General features: G+C 39.3%; 1 pseudogene; it reads right to left on the bottom strand.

Annotated features, from left to right (window-relative positions):
- Positions 1-730: 730 nt before the first annotated feature.
- On the bottom strand, positions 731-7,246 carry LOC122747372 (annotated as a pseudogene).
- Positions 7,247-10,338: the final 3,092 nt, after the last annotated feature.

Below are 10,338 nucleotides of genomic sequence, written 5' to 3' on the forward strand. Positions count from 1 at the left end.
GCAGCCTTTATTAAGTTGGAGTTTAAGTTACTGTGGAGTTAAGTTGGTTGTTTTCTAGATGGAATGATATGTCTGCTCAGTCAGTCAGTCAACAAACATCCGGTGAGTGCTTGCAATGTGTCACTGTGTTATGCACTGAGATACAAAGTAAGGCAAAAACCAGTCCCTGCACTCAAGGAACTGACACAAATTAATTAAGGGACAGAAGAGATAAGGAGAAGGCACTGGAGGGTGGGGAAGGTGGAAGACACTGGGAAGGTCCTTAAGGAAGGTTGAACACCAGGAGGTAGAGGTGAGGAGGACAGATCTCCAGGTACAGTCCATGCAAAGACATGGAGTCAGGAGATGGGGCATGTGTTCCAAGAATTCCAAACAGGGTAGATAGTGAGGCTGGGCTGAGCTCAGCGGCCACCCAACCCAAGGGACCAGAGAGAGCATCTCTCCCTAATTCTTCTGAGAGATGGTTTTGCCCACCCCCCACAGCAGCCCCTCTTTGTGCAGAGATGGTGCCTCTGGCTTCCTCCCGTTTGTGTGAAAAGCTTCTTGTGGTTGACTTGGAAGGATAAAGAGCCCCCACCAGTATTGGATATCCAAGCTGACTCAGTCCCTGTGTGACTGGGTGCAAGAACAAAAGAGGAAGAGGCAAAGTTCTTAGTGGCCTCTCTGGACTCTTTTTAGTGCCCCCACCTGAATTTTCTGTCCTCTATGTCCTGGTCTCTCCTCTCCTCTGCTACCCAGAAAGATGGGCTTTGCAATGATAAGTCCCTGGCACCAGCATCTCCAGTGTGAGCTCTGTGAAGATGAATATGAGGCCCCAGATGCGGTAAGGGCCATGCAGGAAGATGGGCAATGTATAACTGTAGCGTCCCTGTTGGCAAAAGTGGGTGTAGCCCTGGTTTTGGGGGTGGAGCAGGTAGGCCAGTGCCCTCATGAAGACGTCATCTACCTCCTGTGGGTTAAGCGTGAGGTCCAGAGACTCCAGGGGCCCCACCTGGGCAATGACCGGGACAATGATGGAGTTTTTTCTGTCATTCACTGGCTTCATGACACCCCATACATTCTCCTGTTCTCCTCCTGGATGGGCAGGCCCAGCTCTTCCCTCATCTCCCACAGAGCCATGTCAACAATATCTAGCAATAACGTTTTAAAGTAATCAATATGTATAAATACATATAAGTCGTATTTGATTGTATGGACAACATTGAAAATAAAATTAAACGAGACAGGATCTTATATTGTTACCAGAGGCAACTGTAGCTGGCAATATACATGCATATATAAATATATAGGTATCTTTATATGTGTGTGTATTTGTATGTATGCATATACAAAGTTTAGATCTAATAGAATTTAAAATATTTATAAAATCCTATTGGATCTAAATAAATATATTTATACATATATTGGATCTAAAGAAACATATATAACCATGTATTTATTTAGATCCAATAAAATTTTATTAATATTTACAGATATATTTTGAATTTATACCAATATATGTCTAATACATTTTATATATAATCTATCTATCTATCTGTCTGTCTATCTATCATCTATCTATCATCTATCTATCTAACCTCTGGTCCTCAGCTAGAAACTCTTATAAATTAAAACTTCATGGCTATTCCATGAATGACACTCCATCTCTTGGCTCCTGTCTTTTATTTTCTGTGATATGTGTGTTATGCATGTGCATATACACATGCTCTGTGTATGTATACACTCATGTATATACACACAAGCACTGCACATATGCATAATACACACCTGCACATTACTCACATGTACACATGCCCCACACATGCACACACACATATGCAATACACACATACACCATATACAGATACACACATGCCTAATACACACATAAATACATATTCCTCAAGACTCTAGCTTTCAGGTCTCTGTTCTCTTTCTCTCTTGATACCAACACCTAACTGTCATTTACTACTTTGTGTTTAAGTGATGAGACTGAGCACCTTTTTGCCTGTCACTGTATCTGGTATTGATTTTTTTAATAGAAATTAAAAACTTTCTAAAATTATATATTTTGTAAACATATATTTGCAAAATATATTTACAGAATATATATTTGCTTATATTTTTTCAGGTATTTTCACAATTCCTTTGGATACACAGGCATACTAGAATTTTATAAATACTTAGAGCCAATAGAATTTTGCAGTAGTTTTAAAGCCAAAACAGTGCTGTTCTTCCATTGATTTTATTAAACACTACAATTTAGTAACGTTATTGGTTATGACTCGTGATTGTTGTTACAATGTGTAACATCCAATGTATTCTATAAAACAGGTTAGGGATCTCCTCATGACTACCTCTAACCTCCCTTCTCTGCTTTCTTTTGGTAGGAATCAATGAAAAATTAATCTTTTGTACAATTTCTTGTAGTCAACCAATCCTCTTTTTCCCTTTTGTAAAGAAATTTAAAAATTACTTTTGATTAATTAATACTGTCAGCCAGAAAAAGTAATCACTTTATCAATCATAACTGCTTATGCTTTTGACATTTCCTTATTTGTGAATGGGAAGTTAGAGGGGGGAGGAGATGTAATAAGGCATGTTATGGGGAGACAAAGACAGGCAGATAGAGGAGAGAGAGAGAGAGAGAGAGAGAGAGAGAGAGAGAGAGAGAGAGAGAGAGAGAGAGAGAGAGAGAATGAGAATGTGTCTGAATTTTCCAGATATAGCTGAAAGAGAATCTTAGTGATTTCACATTTCACAAAACTTCCCAAGTGAGGTTTAGGAAACAACAAAAACAACAACAAATCTAGTTTCTTTTTTTCCCCAGGAAAAAAGGCTGAGCTGAAAAAAAAAAGCAATTTGAAAACCGTTGGTATGTTTGCTGAGGGATGGCTTGAAATGTCACAGGTCACATGGCCTTGTTCCCCATTGTTCTACTCCAAACTGGTTTTGAGATATCCCTTACTCCATGGGGTGGGTTTTGTTTATTTGTTTTTTGGTGAGAGAGCCAAGAGAAGTGAATAAAGAATAGGTCTCACCTGGTAGTGGGAGTATGATAAGAAAGACTGGAAAAGACCAGCAATCCCTGCATTCCAAGACTTGAGAGGCAAAGGAAAGAAAACAAATTTTCTAAAGAAAATAAGATCCCTGAAGCTTTCTCTTTTGCAGTAGTTGAACAGGTGAACTTCTTTTTTCTTTAACCTTAACTGCTCACAGATTCATGGATACACACACACACACACACACACACTCTCTCTCTCTCTCTCTCTCTCTCTCTCTCTCTCTCTCTCTCTCTCTCTCTCAGAGAGAGAGAGAGAGAGAGAGAGAGAGAGAGAGAGAGAGAGAGAGAGAGAGAGAGAGAGAGATTGAGAGGATGTGAATTGTGTATGTCTATAGGCAATCACAACATCATGGTACTTATGTAAAAAGCAGGTTTATTACAAGAGAAACGAACATGCATGAGAACCCGACAGGTTCCCCGATTGTACAGAAGCTTACAGTTTTATAATAGCAGGTCAAAGGGAAGAGGGGATACCAGGAAGGGGTGTGATATGAGAGGGGGAACAGTGCAGCAAAGGTGGAAAAGAAGAATGAGACCTCTCTCCATAGGGAGGAGCAAGGTGATAGCAAAAGCCTCATTCTTTTCCCTTGGAAGTTGCTAGACTGTGAAGATGGGAGGGTCTGCTTATTTGCAAAGGACCCCAGCTGCAAAGGCATTATCCCAGCCTGGCACAGACTGGCTGATACCTTTCTTGCTTCCCAAGTACACACAGGGAGTCCAGCTTGGGGTGCAACAACAAATTATGTCAGCTCACAGGGAGTTTCATCCTTGACACACTCAGGGACTCCTGAGTCCTGAGTCCTGGGTCGTTTCTGGAAAGTACGGCAACTCAAAAAGACAAGTTCAGGGGATCCCTTAGCAGCCCTTTGAAAGAAAGAGAGAGAGAGAGACAGAGAGAGAGAGAGACAGAGAGACAGAGAGAGAGAGAGAGAGAGAGAGAGAGAGAGAGAGAGACAGAGACAGAGACAGACACAGACACAGACAGAGAAAGACACACAGAGAGAAATAGTGTGAGAAAGAGACGGAGAGTGACAGAAAGACAGAGAGAAGGAGAGCATGTAAGTAAGCTTCATTAGGTCAGGGACCTATTTGATTCATATCTAGATCCTCAGTGCCCAGCATTGCAAATCCTTCATAATTGATAGTTGTGTGATAAAACTCAAAACTCAGCCTGGCTGATCAGTCTGGCTTCATGTAAAAAGAGAGAGCATAAGTCCTTCCATTCCAAAGAAGGCAGAGAAATGAATCAGATTATTAGGGAGAAACTTGTTCTACTTAACCCCTGACCTGTATGATGCATATGTACTCTTGGACTATAGAACCAACTGTGGAAATTGCCTCTGATTAAAAAAACAAAAAAACAAAAACCCAAACCTTTGAATAGTGTCTATAATGATTCTTGCCACAATAAGGAGCTCTCTGAGCTACAGCTGGGGAGCAGTCACTCACTGACCTCAGGCAGAAATAGAAAATCCCTCATTTTGAACCAATTAAATCTTTCTGTGCTCAAGAAATTGATTGTCATACTCACTCCTGAATTAGGAACTACAGGATTCTTTCAGTGTTCCCATGCCTCACTTGCTCATTTGTTATTTAGAAATGAAGTTCAACCAAGGGAAACACCACAGGAGGGTTTAAAGCCTGATAGCCCTGGAAGCTCATTGCATGAGCTTCATTTAATATTGATTTTTTTTTTTTTGGTGAGGCAACTGGGGCTAAGTGACTTGCCCAGGGTCACACAGCTAATAAGTGTCAGGTGTCTGAGGCTGGATTTGAACTCAGGTCCTCCTGAATCCAGGACTGGTGCTTTATCTACTGCACCACCTAGCTGCCCCAGCTTCATTTAATCAACCTTTCTGAGCTTCAGTTTCCTCATTTGTAAAATGTGGTGATTGTACTAAATGACTTCTAAGGTTCCTTCCAGTTTCAGATTATGATCCTATTAAGTTAGGGACCTTTATAAAGAACATATATATATACATATATATATATATATATTTTAAGACTTTTCTTCTTCTTCTTCATCACTTGCATTTCTATAGTGCTTTAAGGTCTGCAAAGCATTTTTCATATGTTAACTCATGATCCTCACAACAACCTTGTGAGATAGATGATGTTATAACCCCATTTTACATAGAAGGAACTGAGGCACAGAGAGGATAAGTGACTTGCCCAGGGTCACACGTTTAGTGTTTGAGATAGGGCTTCCTGACTCCAAGTTCAGCATTATACCCTGTGGTAAAAAAAAAAAAAATGAAAGTTTTTTAACAGTTGGTTAGGATAACTGAAAGACACCAGTTTTTGAAGGACCACCCTTTCGGGGAGGAGACCAACAGCATGAGCTACGCATGCCAGACTGCCTGCTAAGCACTTCACTTCTGGGGTGTGAGCTTAAAAGGCAAGGAGAGAACGGAAGTGGGATCTTTTTCCTGCTCTGCTGGTCCCCTGGCTGCGCTGCACAGACAGACGCTGACTGGAGTTCGACTCGGCCCGGCTCGTGGTTAGCAGCAGCACGCGCTTGACTCGATCTCTCTCTCTCTCCCCAAAGGTGGCCTTGGGCTTTTGGTGAGTTTTATACGGAATATAGACTAAGCTTAGACTTAAGACAATTTATTTTGTATTTCTACTTTCCTATCCCTCTAATCAACATCACCTGGTAACTACCATAGAATAAAAGCTCTAACTAGAAAACCAGAAGCTTCTTCCATTTACTAGTCTGGGAGATAAATTAAGGGAAAGGTTAAAGAGGGGAGATTTATGATCTAATATCCAATTTTAAATCTCACAACCCACAGTGTGTCATCTAGCTTCCATATTATAGTACTTCAGTGGATTTATGGTGTCATTGATATGGTTATGCCCTCCAACAATGTAGATTGTTACCCATGCAAGCTTACACACAATCCCTTGTGATTCTCATCCTTCTTTAACACAAAATGTCCACCCGAGATGATGGGGGCCTTCTTTATATTCTCTTGGTCCTATGTCTCTGAGGTGGGATTTGAACTTGAGCCCATCTGCCTCTAGGGCCTGTGCTATAGTACCGTGCCACCTAGCTACCCCATAGATTTTAATTTATGAGAATTTGTAGCTGAGGGTCAGACATCATTTTTATTTCTCTCATCTTTTTGTTTGAAGATGTTTTCCACTGGATATGTACTTTTTTTTTCAGCACATACATCTGAGTACACTTCAGCAATAACATTTGATTTTGGAACTTGTAAGATCCCAAACTCTTTGACTTCTCCCACCAAGGTGTTGTGAAGATCAGGAGACAGTATGTGCCTGAATGAGATAATTTATGGGAAACACTCGGAGTCTCTTAGAGGAATGCACCATATGGTTGTTTAAAAATTATTTTCACTTTCATTCATAAATAAATGACAAAACTGGAACTAGAGAATCAGAGATCTGTAAAAAAAAAAACCTCAAGAAATCTTTTAGCAAATTAGCTTTTTGCCAATACCCAAACCACCCATGACAAAATGGCGGATGGTTTCAAAGATGGATAGTGGACTTTGTGAACCTATTAATCCCCTTTGAAATTTAGATTTAAGAGAGAAAGCAATAGGGGTCCATTTTTTTAAAAAAAGGATGACAAGGGCTAGTGTGATTATTTCTCTAAGAGGGAAAGATGATATGAGTTTCAGAATTCTGAGCTGAACCTATAGGAAAGGTTAAAAGAAGAAAACTGCAATCAAAGGGACAAAATGAGAGTCATGAAGGACACTTGCCCTCTTGGGAATAGAAATAGAAGATTCAGGTCCCTTAGAATTCAGTCCATTTCCTTGAGTATTGGGGTATCCTACCGTGAGCCTATGACTTGAGCTAGAAGCTCACTTGGATAGATTGTAATGGGAATGGATGGTCTCTTTTTCCACCTTGGTTGGCTGATTAACAAGTTTGTCTTGCCTAAAACTCTGCTCATAGATTGTCAAATCCCTCTTCTCAGTACAATAAGTCACAAAGAAAACTTTCAGATAAGAGACACTCTCAAGATAGAACACTATCCCTTTCTGCCTCTCTCTGGCTCCCCACAATAAACTCCAGAGGCTCCCTATCAACTTCAGGATCAAATACAAAATAATCTAGCAAAATCGTAACCTAGGCCCCTCTTACCTTTCCAGTCTTCTTATACTTTACTTCTTCCAAAGTACTCCTTCTATCCAGTGATACTAGCATCCTGGCTGTTCCATCTCCCATCTCCCAATATTTTATCTGGCTTTCCCTCATTCCTGAAAAGCTCTCCTTCCTTTGTTCTGACCATCAGCTTCCTTGGCTTGCTTTAAATTCCAAGGATTACCTCACTTTCCATAGGAAGCCATTCTCAATCCTCTTAATTCTAGAGCTTCTCTTTTAGTTTTTTCCTATTTAGCCTGTAGATAGCTTGTTTGTCTGTACTTGTTTGCTTGTTGTTTGCCCCAATTAGATTGTGAACTCCCTGCAGGCAAGGACTGTCTTTTGCCTTTTTTTTTTTTTGTATCCCCAGTCCTTAAGCACAGCATTTGGCACATAAATATTTTATTGACTTACTGAACACATGGAATCCCCTAGGATAAATTTCCCTAGACTTTTACCACTTTCCCCACTAATTTCAGCTAGCCTTCTTGTTGCATACTCTAAATAGAAGCCCATGCTAATAATGACTGGAGTGATCCAAAAGAAGAATGTGTAGTCCTGCCTTTGACAAACAACATAGAAGGACAAACAACTCCAACTGCTACTTACTGGTTGATTTTGGTTCTTTGGTCTTCTGTTTTCTCATCTATAATTTTTTAAAAAAATATTTAATTTTTAATTTATGGAGTAAAACAAGCATTTCCATAACAGTATAAAAAAAGATGATTGCACATGAAATTGCAAATCTATTATGTACAATTTGTTATTCCTTTTAAAAATATAATAAAGTTATCATGTAAGTTTCTTTTTCCCCTTTTTTTCTTCCCTCCTCCCATTCTGCCATAGAGATGGCACAAATAGTTGTGTGTGTGTATACACACACACATACTTCTATTTATTATTTCTTTCTCTGGATGAAGATAGTGTCTTCCTTCATATGTCTTTTGTTTTTAATTTGCGTATTTATAATAGTCAAAATGACTTAGTTACTCACAGTCATTTTTTTTCTTGATACCTTTTTTCATAAAAGAATTTTATTTTCCAGTTACATATAGAGATAGCTTTCAACATTTGTTTTTATAAGATTTCTAGTTTCAAATTTTTCTCCCTCTGTCCCCTCCCTACCCCCTCCCCAAGACAGCAAGCAATCTGATATAGGTTATATATGTACAATCGCATTAAACATATTTCTGCATTAGTCAAGGAAAAACAACAACAACAAAAACAATAGAAATAGTATGGTTCAATCTGTATCTAGATTCCACAGTTCTTTTTTTTTCTGGATTTGGAGAGCATTTTCCATCATGAGTCCTTTGGAACTATCTTGAACCATTGTATTGCTGAGAAGAGTCAAATCTATCATATCCTTTGACCATTTCTCAATTGGGGAATGGCTTGGATTCTTATAAATTTGATTTAGTTTCTGATATATTTTAGAAAGGAGGCCTTTATCAGAAATGCTGGCTATAAAAATTGTTTCCCAGCTTTCTGTCTCCTTTCTAATTTTGGCTGCATTGCTTCTGTTTGTATAAAACCTTTTTAATTTATTGTAATCAAAATCATCCATTTTGTATTTCATAATATTCTCTAACTCTTGTTTGGTCATAAAACTCACAGTCATTCTTAAAACAGTATTGTAGTTACTGTATATAGTGTTCTCTTGGCTCTGCTCATTTTGTTCTGCACCATTTCATGTAAGTCTTTCCATCTATAAAGTCAAAGTATTGGATTAGATGTTCTCTGACTTCCCTTGCAACTCTAAAGCTTATGATCTCATGTACACAAATTAACCAAATAGAAAATAGTACAAGACAGTGTTTTATCATATGTTATGTTAAGTCATACAGATTATAAGTGCTTCCTCAAGAAGGAGATGAAAGAAGTGAATGTAAGTTGAACCAATTCAGAAAGACAGCAAGGAGGAGGGGGTATATAAACTGGACCTTGAAATAAATTTGACTTGTGATATATCACAGAGTACTCTTTCTACTATTTGTTTGCCCTCCCTGTCTTATTCCCCCTCATCACAATACATGGAGAAGCTCAGTTATATTCATGACTTTGAAAAGGGGAAGAGAAGGGAATAAGTATTTATTAAGTGTCCACTGTGTCCCAGGTACTGTGCTAAGCACTTTCCAAATATTATCTCATTTGATCCTCACAACAACCCTGAGAGTTAGGTGCTATTATTATCCCCTTTTTACAGTTGTCAAAAAAGAAGCTTAAAGGAGTTAAGTGACTTGCTAGTTAGTGTCTAAGGTCAGATTTAAATACAAGTCTTCCTGATTCCAGGGTTATCTCTCTATTCATTTCACCACTGTCTTTTTTTTTTTTTTAGTGAGGCAATTGGGGTTAAGTGACTTGCCCAGGGTCACACAGCTAGTAAGTGTTTAGTGTCTGAGGCTGGATTTGAACTCAGGTGCTCCTGACTCCAGGGCCGGTGCTCTATCCACTGTGCCACCTAGCTGCTCCCCCCCCAATCACCTTTTGACAATTCTTTCAGCCACCATTATCAAAGAGGGGGGAGTAGAGGGAGGTGGTGAGAGAGGTTCCAATTTTTTTCCTTCACATACACAATTTAAATTCATTGTACAATGAAAGGAATGAATTATGCTTATATGCTTTTGGAATCTAATCCAAGTCTGTGACTGCCTCAAGGGAAGATGCAGGGAAGAGTGAAAGTGATTCTTCTCTCACCCTCCAATGAGATTTTTTCACAAACTGCCAGTTCAGTCCACTTTGGCCTCCTCTTTTCTGTATTACTAGTTTGGGATTACAAAAACAGTCCCCTACTCCTCCCTGGTCACCCTGAGTATGGACTTGGGCTATTACTTCAGTCATTGCCATTCTCTTCCATTAGCCTGAGTGAAATTGCTTTCTGAGGCCATTATGGAAATTATGGCTGATGAGGTACTCAGTTGTAGCATCTGGGTCTGTCTATCATACACACACACACACACACACACAAGCAATGCACACACACATATATGCATGCATGCACATCTTTTTGGACACTTGATCCAAATGAATATCTGTCCAGAAGTCCCTTTACGGGTAAAAGAATAAAAAATACAAAGATTTGGGGATGTTTTTTTTTTTTTTTTTTTTGCGGGGCAGTGGGGGTTAAGTGGCTTGCCCAGGGTCACACAGCTAGTAAGTGTCAAGTGTCTGAGGCC

Source organism: Dromiciops gliroides, chromosome 3, assembly GCF_019393635.1.
Source record: "Dromiciops gliroides isolate mDroGli1 chromosome 3, mDroGli1.pri, whole genome shotgun sequence".
NCBI lineage: Eukaryota > Metazoa > Chordata > Mammalia > Microbiotheria > Microbiotheriidae > Dromiciops > Dromiciops gliroides.